The following is a 14,403-nucleotide window of genomic DNA, read 5'->3' on the forward strand; positions in this document are numbered from 1 at the left end:
AACTCCAGAGGGTTACAATACGCTTGGGACTCCAGAAGGTCAAGGAACCTACATCACTCATACATTGAAAAGGGGATCGACCATAGGCCAGGGGATTAAAAATAGCAAGGGCATTTTTATAGCTAAAGGTTGTGCTTTGTCAGCTGGATCAGGGTTTCCCCAAATTCAGTCCTGGGGCCCCCCCCCTTGGGTGCACGTTTTGGTTTTTGCCATAGCACTACACAGCTGATTCAAATAACCAACTCATCATCAAGCTTTGATTATTTGAATCGTCTATGTAGTGCTTGGGCAAAAACCAAAACGTGCACCCAGGGTGGGCCCCAGGACCAAGTTTGGGAAACCCTGAGCTGGAAGACAGAACATACTTAGTTGGCTTGATGAGTAATGTGTTTCATGAAGATGTTCCAATTCACCTCTGACCTCACCTGAAATCAAGGCTCTTCTAGTCTCTCCACTGTCAGGTAGAGGCCAGTACATCACATACAATTGATGACAGTCCTGGTCCTTGTGTGACTGACAGCATGATAAAAGGATGATATGTGGGGTGGCGGCCACATCTAGAGGATCCAGTTGCTTGCACAAAAGCATCCATTCGCTCACTGTGGTGCGGTCTTCTCAAAACAATAGACCAGCTTAGGGTCAGTGTGTTCCTCACTATTCAGCCAAACAGGTCCTCAACAACCTCTCTTCAAATAGAGACCCAATCATGAAAAATCAATCACTAACTAACCGAGCACAATGAAGGTCTGTTGAACACGTTTCCAGTCTGCAAGCATCCCTCCAGCTACTGCAAACCTCGCTGTGGCATGCAAGAACTAACCATCTGAGAGAGTACAGTACATCCGAACAATAACAATCATACATTACTGTCCAGGTCCACTACACAACCTGTAAGACATAATATTGCATCGTTAGACTCACTTCGTAATAATGAGAGCTTGCATCTTTTACATTAGCAATGCATTGTACTTCCATATTAGCAAAGTATTCAGATAAATACTCACCAAACCAAGGACCGCACCTTCTAACCCTCTGTTCCAATAGGACAGTAATGGTGATGAAGTCACCCCACTTATTCATACTTATTTGTTCCAACTCAAAATACCAACTCTGACTAGTCCCCAAATGGCATAGTCTTTGATAAAAAGGACACCCAGCTAAAATACTATAGCTAGGGGAGCTGTGAAAAGCTTGACATCATCAAATGGCACTTATCCAGTTAGGGCGCTGTCATAGGCATAACACAATGTCCTTGAGCCGCAAGCATAAAGAACGCAACAACAAAAAACGTGATTGAAAAAAATAATAACACCCACACAATCATACGCTAGGCAGAAACACGCACACAGTGTAAACGCACACATTGACTCAAACGCATTAAGTTGTCATCTCTAGAGCATATGTAGAAGTATTTGTAGCCAATTGCACGCGGACTGTGGACTTTAATCCATCCCAACATTTAGGGAGTGTGAGTTCGTGTTGGAATGTTTTATCGCCCAGCCGCATGACAGTGGATTCTGATGAGTGGTTTCACAAGGGCTACCAGTGGTTTCCTGGAAATGGAGCAATTAACCGGACAATAACGTGAAGAGCACTTCCTCCACTGATGGGATGGAGTACTCTAAGCACCACATCACTATAACACCCATCTACTTCAAACAGGAGAAACAAATGAGCCCTTGCAACAAAGACCCTTTAATGTTAGTTTACAAAAATGATGATACGGTCAAATATTTATCCTTTTTGGAATGTGTATACCACATCAAGTCTAATTATTGAAAGATTGTGTCGTCACACTTCTCTTTCAATTATGCATGCAATTTTTATTTATTTTTATTTCATACCTCCTTGCCATACTTCTTATAACGATTCATCAAGTCTATCAAAACATTCTCCGAAACGCACATATGGTTTTTGTCTATAGGATTCAAATAGGCCTATACGCCCCCAAGGCAGTCTCACTGAGTAGGAGTCTCCTCAGCTCTTCAAAAGAGACTGCCGGTGTTCTGAACTGCAGCCTGAGACAGAGAGGCTCAAGGTAATACTAGCTGGATGAAATCTGTATGTAACAGCTGCTATACTGCATATTGCAATGCTACACACTTTGACATCCAAACATCTTGGAGCTAAAAACAAGCAGTTCGATGCACCTGCAATAGCATCTGCAAATCTGTGTACACGACAAATAAACTTTGATTTGATCTTTTTCTAAAACATTTAAATCTAAAGCCTATTGGAAAATAAAAACTGGCACGTTAACTAATCTGGTCACGACTTGTTTGAAAGTGTTGAAAAGAAAGCACATCCTCAGACTGTGGGTCTGCTTAAGGGGAATTTAACTCATCTACAGTGCCGTCGGAAAGTATTCAGAATCCTTGACTTTTTCCACATATTGTTACGCTACAGCCTTATTCTAAAATGTATTAAATCGTTTTCCCCCCCTCAATCTACACACAATACCCCATAATGACAAAGCAAAAACAGGTTTAGACATTTTTGCTAAAAAACTGAAATATCACATTTACATAAGTATTCAGTCGAGCAGTACGATCAGCAGTACGTCATCCGATACGTCATCAGAGTGCACAACAGAACATTGTACTGTCTACACTCGGTGTGTTGTTTGTATTACTTTTTTCCCCCATTAAAATCGATTTTAATCAAAACTAAAGTTTTGTTGCTAAAGATTCCACGATGCGCTTAGCCTTTACAGCTGGGACTGCAAGATTGTGTTCCATTTTTGGAGTGCTAGCTGGCTGTACTAAAGACACCTGTTGTCGTCGTGGGAAAGACTCATTATCTTTTCGTAAAACAACTGGTTGCAGTAAAGAGGATACTAAGGAGATCCTGAGGGAAATCGACGGGTACCAACAGTTTTACGCTATGGAGGAATAGCATACTCCATCATGGAAAGATCCGACTACCTCAAAAAATAACTTGAACCCGACAAAAAAAAAAAAGGCACAGATGATTTACTTACCATTGAAGTAGAGGCTAGTGCTCTGGCTGGAATCCTTGCAACACCGGAAAAGTTGTGTGAGGAGGTAGCAGGGCTGAGGGGGAGTTTGGAGTTCAGCCAGAGTGAAATTCTTACGCTCCAAGGAGAAAACAAGACGCTCACAGCCAAGGTAAAAATCCACGATTCCAACATGGATTGTCTACTCAGGGAAAAGAGGATGATAAAGGAGTCGCTGCTAGACATACAAAGTCGTAGCATGTGTGAACTTTTTTTTTTCTTTCTGGGATTCCTGAGGACGCATCCAATAATCCAGAGGGCACGATCAGAGAATTCATGCAATCCGCCTCGAAACTTCCTATAGAAACTGTAAACAAGGTGGCTTTCCACCGAGTACACAGACTTGGAGCGACAAGACCAAGGGTCCCCGACCGATCATCGCAAAATTTGAACACTACCAACAAAAGGAGCTGATCAAAAGCAGGGGAAGGGAGCTTAAAGGGACCAAATTCAGTCTCAATTACCAATTTCCAAGGGAGATGAATGAATGTTGTAAGAGACTGTATCCGGTACAAAGGCAACAAAGGGAGAAGGGTAAGTGTGCCTTTCTCATTGTGGACAAAGTCTTTATAGATGGACAGCTATTCTGAGACAGAATGCGATCGGATCATCATCTAATTGGCATTCACATAACTCTTATAGATTTTCCACGTGGACGGGGATATTGGAAATTTAATCAAAGTTTACTTGAGGACAATTTATTTTTAACTAAGACAAAATTATTTATAACAGATTTTTTCCAGTATAATATACAGTTGAAGTCGGAAATGTACATACACTTAGGTTGGAGTCAATAAAACTCGTTTTTCAACCACTCCACATATTTCTTGTTAACAAACTATAGTTTTGGCAAGTCGGTTAGGACATCTACTTTGTGGTTGACACAAGTAATCTTTCCAACAATTGTTTCCCGACAGACTATTTCACTTATAATTCACTGTATCACAATTCCAGTGGGTCAGAAGTTTACATACACTAAGTTGACTGTGCCTTTAAACAGCTTGGAAATTCCAGAAAATTATGTCATGACTTTAGAAGCTTCTGATAGGCTAATTGACATCAATTGACATCAGTCAATTGGAGGTGTACCTGTGGATGTATTTCAAGGCCTACCTTCAAACTCAGTGCCTCTTTGCTTGACATCATGGGAAAATCAAAAGAAAATCAGCCAAGACCTCAGAATTTTTTTTTGTAGACCTCCACAAGTCTGGTTCATCCTTGGGAGCAATTTCCAAACGCCTGAAGGCACCACGTTCATCTGTACAAACAATAGTATGCGAGTATAAACACGCAGTCATCATACCACTCAGGAAGGAGACGTGTTCTGTCTCTTAGAGATGAACATACTTTGGTGCGAAAAGTGCAAATCAATCCCAGAACAACAGCAAAGGACCATGTGAAGATGCTGGAGGAAACAGGTACAAAGGTATCTATATCCACAGTAAAACGAGTCCTATATCAACATAACCTGAAAGGCCGCTCAGCAAGGAAGAAGCCACTACTCCAAAACCACCATAAAAAAAGCCAGACTACGGTTTGCAACTGCACATTGGGACAAACATCGTACTTTTTGGAGAAATGTCCTCTGGTCTGATTAAACAAAAGTAGAACTGTTTGGACATAATGACCATTGTTATGTTTGGAGGAAAAAGGGGGAGGCTTGCAAGCCGAAGAACACCATCCTAAAACGTGAAGCACGGGGGTGGCAGCATCATGTTGTGGGGGTGTTTTGCTGCAGGAGGGACTGGTGCATGTCACAAACTATATGGCATCATGAGGATGGAAAATTGTGGATATATTGAAGCAACATCTCAATCAGGAAGTTAAAGCTTGGTTGCAAATGGGTCTTCCAAATGGACAATGACCCCAAGCATACTTCCAAAGTTGTGGCAAAATGGCTTAAGGACAAAGTCAAGGTATTGGCGTGGCCACCACAAAGCCCAAACCTCAATCCTTTAGAAAATTTGTGAAAAAGCGTGTGCGAGGAAGGAGGCCTACAAACCTGACTCAGTTACACCAGCTCTGTCTGGAGGAATGGGCCAAAATTCACCCAACTTATTGTGGGAAGCTTGTGGAAGGCTACCCACAATGTTTGACCCAAGTTAAACAATTTCAAGGCAATGCTACCAAATACTAATTGAGTGTATGTAAACTTCTGAACCACTGGGAATGTTATGACAGAAATAAAAGCTGAAATAATTCTCTACTATTATTCTGACATTTCACATTCTTAAAATAAAGTGATGATCCTAACTGACCTAAGACAGGGAATTTTTACTAGGATTAAATGTCAGGAATTGTGAAAAACTGAGTTTAAAATGTATTTGGCTAAGGTGTATGTAAACTTCCGACTTCAACTGTACATGTAATAGTGCCAGACATGCACCCAAACATATACAGTTGGCATTGCTGTAATTATTTTTGTTGTCCTAGATGTCCTTTGTTCTAAATGTATTTATTTTTTTAATAAAATTTTTTGCATTGTTATTTGCTGTTTTCTTCTGTCTTTCTTTTTTCTCTTTATTTCATTATCTTGGTTGTTGGTGCATGGGGGGGGCGGTTCTTGGGGGTGGGGAATGTAATTGTGTTTTTTATTTTTCTTCTTCGTGGGAGGGACTGTGGGAGGGGTCTCAAACGGTTGAGGGACAGCTATTGGGGAACTGTGGGGGAAGGGGGGGGGGGGGGGATGGGGATCTTGGAGGGTTTGGGTTCACATTTTTTGGCCTGGTGGGAGATCTGTCAACGTGCCCTTGAGCAGGGCATTGACCCTGGATGCTTCTGTGTGTCACTCTGAATGGGAGTCTGTTAGATGACTGGTATGATGTAGTTGTTGAGCGGCTTCACTGCAACTATATTGCATGTTTGGGATATTCAATAAAAACATTTTTTAAATAACTAAGTATTCAGTCCTTTGTTGAAGCACCTTTGGCAGCGAACACAGCGTTGAGTCTTCTTGGGTATGACGCTACAAGCTTAGCACATCTGTATTTATGGAGTTTCTCCCATTCTTCTCTGCAGATCCTCTCAATCTCTGTCAGGTTGGATGGGAAGCATGCTGCACAGCTATTTCCAAGTCTCTCCAGTGATGTTCGATCTTGTTCAAGTCCGGGCTCTGGCTGGGCCACTCAAGGACATTCAGAGACTTGTCCTGAAGCCACTCCTGCGTTGTCTTGGCTGTGTGCTTAGGGTCATTGCCCTTTTGGAAGGTGAACCTTCACCCCAGTCTGAGGTCCTGAGCACTCTGGAGCAGGTATTCATCAAGGATCTCTCTGTACTTTGCTCCGATCATCTTTCCCTCGATCTTGACTAGTCTCCCAGTCCCTGCTGCTGAATAACATCCCCACAGCATGATGCTGCCACCACCTTTCTTCACCGTAGGGATGGTACCAGATTTCCTCCAGACATGACACTTGGCATTCGGGCCAAAGAGTTTAATCTTGGTTTCATCAGATCAGAGAATCTTGTTTCTCATGGTCAGAGAGTATTTAGGTGCCTTTTGGCAAACTCCAAGCGGCCTGTTATGTGCCTTTTACTGAGGAGTGGCTTCCATCTTGCCACTACCATAAAAGCCTAATTGGTGGAGTGCTACAGAGATGGTTGTCCTTCTGGAAGGTTCTCCCATCGCCACAAAGGAACTCTAGAGCTCTGTCAGAGTGACCAACAGGTTCTTGGTCACCTCCCTGACTAAGGCCCTTCTCCCCCGATTGCTCAGTTTAGCCAGCTCTAGGAAGATTCTTGGTGGTTCCAAACTAGTTCCATTTAAGAATGATGGAGGCCACCGTGTTCTTGGGGACCTTCAATGCTGCAGAATTGTTTTGGTACCCTTCCCGAGATCTGTGCCTCGACACAATCCTGTCTCGGCGCTCAACGGACAATTCCTTCGACCTCATGGCTTGGTTTTTGCTCTGACACTCACTGTCAACTGTGGAAGCTCATATAGAAAGGTGTGTGCCTTTCCAAATCATGTCCAATCAATTGAATTTACCACAAGTGGACTCCAATCGAGTTGTAGAAACATCTCAAGGATGATCAATGGAAACAGGATACACCTGAACTCAATTTCGAGTCTCATAGCAAAGGGTCTGAATACTTATGTAAATAAGGTATCTGTTTTGCTAAGGATTTTTATTTATTTAATCAATTTTAGAATAAGGCTGTAACTTAACAAAATGTGGAAAAAGTCAAGGGGTTTAAATACTTTCCGAAGGCACTGTATACGAACTACAAACGCAACACGCACACCATTTGAGATTTTGCTGAGTTGCAGTTCATAGAAGGAAATTGAAATAAATTCATTAGGCCCAAATCTATGTATTTCACATGACTGGGCAGGGGCACAGCCATTGGTGGGCATAGGCCCACCCACTTGGGAGCCAGGCCCAGCTAATCAGAATGAGTTTTTTCACACAAAATGGCATTATTACAGACAGAAATACACCATCGCAGACAAATTAACATTAAATTCTCTGGAAACATCTCTGGTGGACATTCCTGCAGTCAGCATGCCAATTGCATGCTCCCTCAAAACTTGAGACATCTGTGGCATTGTGTTGCATGACAAAAATAGAGTGGCCTTTAATTGTCCCCAGCACAATGTGCACCTGTGTAATGATCAAGCGGTTTAATCAGCTTCTTGATATGCCACACCTGTCAGGTGGATGGATTATCTAGCAAAGGAGATATGCTCACTAACAGGGATGTAAACAAATGTTTGCACAAAATGAAAAATAAGCTTTTGTGCATTTGGAACATTTCTGGGATCTTTTATTTCAGCTCATGAAACATGGGACCAGCACTTTACATGTTGCATTTATATTTTAGTTCAGTGTATAGCCGATGGCCTTTTGAGGAAATCTAACTCCATATTATTGACAGACTCAGAAAGTTTAACCATTTCTGACAGTTAAAAAGACCACATGACAAGTCTGTCCTGAGGTAAACTAATGAGTCACAGCTCCCTCAGATAGACTTGTCCATCAGCGTGTGAGAGAACAGCGATGACATTCAGAGTGAGCCAGAGATCTTAAGGCCGGTGCCTGGCATTCCTCCATTACATGACACTCAGCAACTCCTTATATACAGACTTCTCGTATGGATCCAGGCAATTAGCCAGACCACCTGGTCAGAGGTTAGTCCTAGGGTCTGTACTGAGGTCTCTTTTGTTCACATCTCAAGAGACGTTGCCAACAACTTTTTATTTGACACGGGGGAAATTAGCCTGTTTGATTTGGGTTTGGTGTGGTGGTGATTAGTGCACTCAACAATTATCCAAGTTGACTACTGGAGTCACAGCCAAAAATCATATGATAACCAAACTTAGCTACCATACCCCGTACTGCACAACCTAAGCATATGCTGGGAATAGATGAAGGAGGTCAACCCTTCCATCTAGTTTCTCATCTCTATGTTTGGGGCGGCAGGTAGCCTAGTGGTTAGAGCATTGGGCCAGTAACTGAAAAGGTTGCTAGATCGAATCCCCGAGCTGACATGGTAAAAATCTGTTGTTCTGCCCCTGAACAGGCAGTTAACCCACTGTTCCCCTGTAGACTGTCATTGTAAATAAGAATTTGCTCTTAACTGACTTGCCTAGTTAAATTGAAAAAATAATCACATCCAGTAATTCTCCAATCTGCTAACAGTGGTCTGGTAATCATCATTTAAATGAGGTGTGAAGACTGCCTACCTGGCTGGCTACTAATGCACATGCTGGGTAGGCAGTGGTACAGCACACAAAGCGCAGTCTGAACTGACTGCAGGTGTTCTGGGCTGTAAGAGTGTCATTGACTGTAGAGTAGCTGACTGAGGAATAGAGGTAGTAAGACTGTAGAGTAGCAGACTGAGGAATAGAGGTAGTAAGACTGTAGAGTAGCTGACTGAGGAATAGAGGTAGTAAGACTATAGAGTAGCAGACTGAGGAATAGAGGTAGTAAGACTATAGAGTAGCAGACTGAGGAATAGAGGTAGTAAGACTATAGAGTAGCAGACTGAGGAATAGAGGTAGTAAGACTGTAGAGTAGCTGACTGAGGAATAGAGGTAGTAAGACTATAGAGTAGCAGACTGAGGAATAGAGGTAGTAAGACTATAGAGTAGCAGACTAGAGGCTCAGTCTGTCCTGATGCAACAGCTGTGATAATGGCAGGCTGAGTCAGACAGACGGACAACTGTCTGTCGTGTCCTGACTCCTGGCTGAGCAATGAGCTATATCCTAGTCAGTGTTCCAGCTCACAGTATGCCAGTAATGATACAAATGTTTGCAATATGGCTCAGTTGGTAGAGCATTGCGCTTGCAAACCCAGGGTTGTGGGTTCGATTCCCACAGGGGACCAGTACAAAAAAATGTGTGCTAACTACTTACTGTAAGTTGCTCTGGATAAGAGCATCTGGTAAAATGACCAAAATGTTTTCATAATATACAGTATTATTGTTAGCTGGACTCATTTGTATATAAAGGCGCATACCTTCAAATCTAAATAAAACAAATAACTCTTGATGTAAATAATGATACTAGAACTTCAACAGGTCAACAGTGACCTGTTGTGACCTACAGGTCATGTGATTGCTTCCATTAAATCTAAGTCAACCCTCTCACAGAACACATTACATTAGTGCATGTCTGTGACAAAGGTAAATTGTCAAGATGGGCCTTTTATAACAGAGGAGTTAAGAACAGCCTAAGGTATGTAGATGATCATATAGAATGGTCTCTTTTATCCTTTAGCTGCTTGGGAGGAACCATGCTCCGAATAATGTCGTCCTCATGCCCCTCTTTTTTAGGGGGTAAACTTCCTACGCTTACAGAACACAAAAGAGGCAGATATCCTGGGAGTGACAACAGGGGGACTTCACCCAAAAGGTCATGTCAACCCAACGGTCCTTTGACCTCACAGCTATGTCGAAGGGAACAGGTATGGAGAACACGACTTGCCAAGCGGCACACTGCAAATAGATCAAACACGTTCTGCGTTAGAGCATTCAACAGCAATGGAACGCTAAATGCACAAGTTATAGCCTACATCCAACCCCCTCCTAAATAATTTTTTTTACAACCAGACATAACATAGAGAGGAATAAATCCTCTACCAAAACAACAATATGTCTGCTACATAAATGCCATTACTCACCTAGAAATTTTGTTTTGAACGAATAAACCCATAGTTTTTTGTTTTTAGTCAATTTTCATATCTCACTGAGAGTGCATAACATTCTGCCAGTCTGTGTTGCATGCGTACAGTATGATCCTGATGGGTGGGTGGTTGTGGTGCAGCAGGATTAGTAGAAGGCCTTGGCTGGAGGCCCTGCAGTCAGAGTTAATGAGTCAGATTAGTCCTCATTGTGTGTTCCCAGGGATTAGCACACTGGCCACACTGAAGCCTCCTCATGTCAACCGGGGGGGGGGGGAGATGGGCATATTGAGACGGAGGACAAGAGACCTCACAATCAATTGTGTGTGTGTCTCAGTCTGTTTGCGTAAACAGCGCTCCAGCTAGCTACACTGATGTACGTAAGCAGAGGGAGCACTAAAGCAAATGGAGCATTTGAAACTCTCAGGGGTTCCAGGAGCTGGAGGAGCGGCACTAGTCTTCCACACAGGAGAGCTAGTAAGGGAAAGTGTGTACACAAGTTTCACTGTGCAGGAGTGGCTCTGACAGATTGTGGTGACCCCCGTTCTCAAGAGAACCTGCAAACAGACACTTTCACTTCCTGTTGTAACTGCCTATATATCTTCACCGTCTGTACTATCTTTACCACCAATGGAAAGATGTTGAATTCAACATGGCGCTGCATAAAGCATGTTCCTCATCGTGTCTTCTTCACCCATACTGTCGGTTCCATGACCCAGTTGAATATAATTCTTCCTCCGATCCAGTGGAATCAACAGCTAAACTGTTTAATATATTTATTCCCCTTTAAAAATCGGGCCCCTAAAAGTTAAGGATTTTAGGAAAGTTAATAATTGCTGACAAATCAGAATATTTGCCTGCAATATGGTCCGGCACACAAACAAACAGGGTCAGACAGACAGCCATACAGGACAAACACCCCACGATGTAGGAAAAACAACTCAGGCAAAACAATGATTAGAGATTCAACACAAAACTCTCAATGAGGATAGAGAACCTGGCATCTGTCCAGCCAGTGTAGACTTGTTCCTCAGTGTGGTACTGAGGCCTGCTCTGCTCCGTCCCAACTCTTCAAACTGTAAAATCTATCAAAGTACCAGCCTTTCCATCACTACCGTAGAGCAGTAGACATCACATTATGGAGAGAACACAATAGATAATTACATCAATGGAAAACATTAAAACACTTCTCACTGTTTAGACTGATCTGACTGCTCTACTACGAGGACACTAAACACTGACTCACTTATCAATGAGCAGCAGGCCCCTGCCTCAATGGGTCTGTCTATTTAGTGCTGGCACTGGCAGGTGCATACATTTCTCCACCGAGTCAAAATGACAATGGGTTAGTAATGTAATCAGCCAAATGATACACATAGCATATACAAAGCCCAATGTATGCACTGGTGACATCTATATGCAGATGGTTCTTCTTTGTTAGAGCAGACGAAGCCGTTTGACATGAGACATTGAAATGGCATCAATACCTTGGGTAGTAGTCTACAAGCAGTTTTATATTATATGCAATTCACCACACAAGGGAAATTATCCGGATTGAGGATGGTTCTGTTGGGATTGTGCCAATGCCCCATTCTGACCCAAGTTGAAGGCACTACAGTCTGCAGTGGCAAGCTGTTACACCCAGCTGTGCGGCAAAGGATGAGACAAGATATTGCCGTCTTATTTGTCACGTTCACTGTAACTTGCATAAGCCTGTTTAAATCCACCTTCATGCATAGCCATGATTGTTTTTTTCCAATTGAATTACATGGAAAAAAGATAACATGTCAGCGCTGCTTATTGTTTACCGAATTTAATTAGTTCCTGGGCACTGTTCGCATCGAACGATGCATTCTGAATCAGAACTATCCGACCAAAGCCTTGCCAAACAGGCACGTCGGTCGTATGGTGGGATAGTGTTCTACTGCTAGTCTGAGATACATACTCGGTCTAGAAACTTGGGTTAGGAAATGCCCTACTTACACCCCCAGTAAATGGAATATTTTTTAAACTAGGCTCTTTTCCAGAAAAATAAACCTTGCTCAATCTCATGATTACACTGCTTGGTAGCCTACTAAGAGGGAGAACCTCAGATGTTATGTTTCATTCTTCCAACCATTTAAACATCTTATGAGTCAAATACAGTAATACTCTCAGATTTGGGGGCCATATGGGCAAATCAATGCACACCACTCAATGTATTTCTAATTGTAACATAATATGGTATTATTATGTGACGAAACACACTGGAGGCTTTCAGATTCCCTGTTTTTGTAGGGAATAAGGGGAAGATTCATCCTGCTTATCTCCCATGGGCAGGCCACTGAGAAACAAAGGAAACCTGATGAGCTGAAAGGGTAAATACTAGGGGGAAAACCCTTGAAAAACCATTCTTAAAAGAGATACTGCTGCATATTTATAAAAACAGCCTTTATTATTTCCTAATTAAGGGGATCGTTTTTAGATGGACATGTAGTCAAACTACAGATCTAGTCCCCTATATTTTGATAAATATGGCTATAATAATTAAGGCTACCATTTGGCAAATCAAAAATTGATTTTAGGTTGAATAGACTATTAGATGTGTACTTGAGCAAATATGTTTTATAATGCGCTACAATACAAAAAGGTAGGTCCCCAATTAAAAAGAGGACAAGGGAAAGTTGATTCAACCGTCTTCAAAAGGGATGCGTTTTTACAAGTCTCTGCTCTTCAGACCAGGGCTGCCAAATTCCGGTCCTGGAGGGCCGAAACACTTATGTTTTTTTGTTTCTACCTGGTAGTTCATTGCACTCACCTAGTGTCTCAGGTCTGAATGAGTCCCTGATTATGAGGATGAAAACCAGAATGTTTAGGACCATTAGGGCCTGATTTGGGCAGCCCTGCACTAGAACGACTGGTTGCCTCCCACAATGTACTACCTCTCTACTTAGTACTTACGTAAAGTAAAGGTGAGTCTGCGATATGTGGGATTTGTAGGCCACATTAAAACCAACATTGTAACACGGATAGACAACATACACAAATATAATTTGAAATGCGCCACCTAACTGTATGCTCGGAAAATGTGACAACTTTTTTACACTGGGGTAGTCTACCACAAAGAGAACATTCCTCTCACTGGGAAAACCCAAATTAAGAATGCGTCTTACCTGTTTGTAGGAAAACGTATACCGGTAGTCTCTAAATATAGAATGAACGTATTCTAGAGACGACTTCTCTTGTCCACTCTGCAAGTTAAGTTGTAATTCCACTGCGAGCGAAATGTGCTCTGGGTCCCCGTGCGCATACTGCGCGCGCTCGAGGGCTTGCTTTTGAATGCGGAAAAGATGTTCAAGTAGCTGCGGTGTACTCGCACCCACATGAAGAGCGAACAGAAGATAGTTATAGCGGTTTTGCCCCAGCCATTCCCCTCTCATGGATCAACTGATTGCTAGGCGCTTATGAGTTGCACAATTATGTAACAACTGGGGGAATATCAATCAAATGCGTCTCAATGTGTGAAATACAGCTCATCATGGTAGTGAGGTACATCTACTGCCAGTCTACATAGCAACATTGCACTTGTCTTCAGTGCTGCGTGAACACTTTTCCATTAAATAAAAATATATATACTTAAACCACTTACTAGATAAAGCAAGCAACACCTGTCAGGGAAGACACATGTGCTGTGTTTATACATGCAGCCCAGTTTATTTTTCTCACTCATCAGTCTTTTGAAAAATCACATCAACATATTTTTCAATGACGATTAGATTAGTGCACAAACTATCAGAATTGTGCTGCCTGTATAAACGCAGCCCATGTGTCACCCCAGATTGGTGTTGCTTGCATGATTGTCTTTACATCTATTGGTTTAAGTACATTTTTTTGTCTGTTCCCCCAGCGGTTTTGCAAATTTTCCTACTAATGAAGGTATTACTTACCTTCTGTTACCTCTTCCTTCCGGTTAGGGGTGCAGGAATAAAGCACCAGGGAGCAGCACTATACCTTAGGACATTCACCAGGAGTTTCAATTATTGTACTGTGGGTTTTATTGCATGGATTTGAATAGCTGTAGAAACTACAATTTGGATGAGTCGATACAGTTGTTGACGTACTTGCAGTGAGAAGATATGATTACAGATTGTGATGGCACAGTTAAGTCATTCAGTGTTCCCTGACTTGTTTCCTAAGTGTCAAATCAAATTCACAGATTAGCAGATATATACTGCATTTAGGTCCAAACTGTACTTTCCCAGGACAATATTTAACCATCTAAAAAT

At 42.2% G+C, this 14,403-nt stretch overlaps 1 protein-coding gene across 1 annotated transcript in view; it reads right to left on the reverse strand.

Moving 5' to 3' along the window:
* The window catches only part of LOC115167552 (adenylate cyclase type 2), a 75,501-nt gene extending 62,038 nt beyond the window's left edge, over positions 1 to 13,463 (reverse strand). Inside the window, exon 1 of the mRNA XM_029722113.1 lies at positions 13,291 to 13,463. The gene's annotated coding sequence lies outside the window, so the exon portion shown is untranslated. The remainder of the gene's footprint in view (positions 1 to 13,290) is intronic.
* Positions 13,464 to 14,403: the final 940 nt, after the last annotated feature.

This window comes from Salmo trutta, chromosome 29 (assembly GCF_901001165.1).
Source record: "Salmo trutta chromosome 29, fSalTru1.1, whole genome shotgun sequence".
Lineage (NCBI taxonomy): Eukaryota > Metazoa > Chordata > Actinopteri > Salmoniformes > Salmonidae > Salmo > Salmo trutta.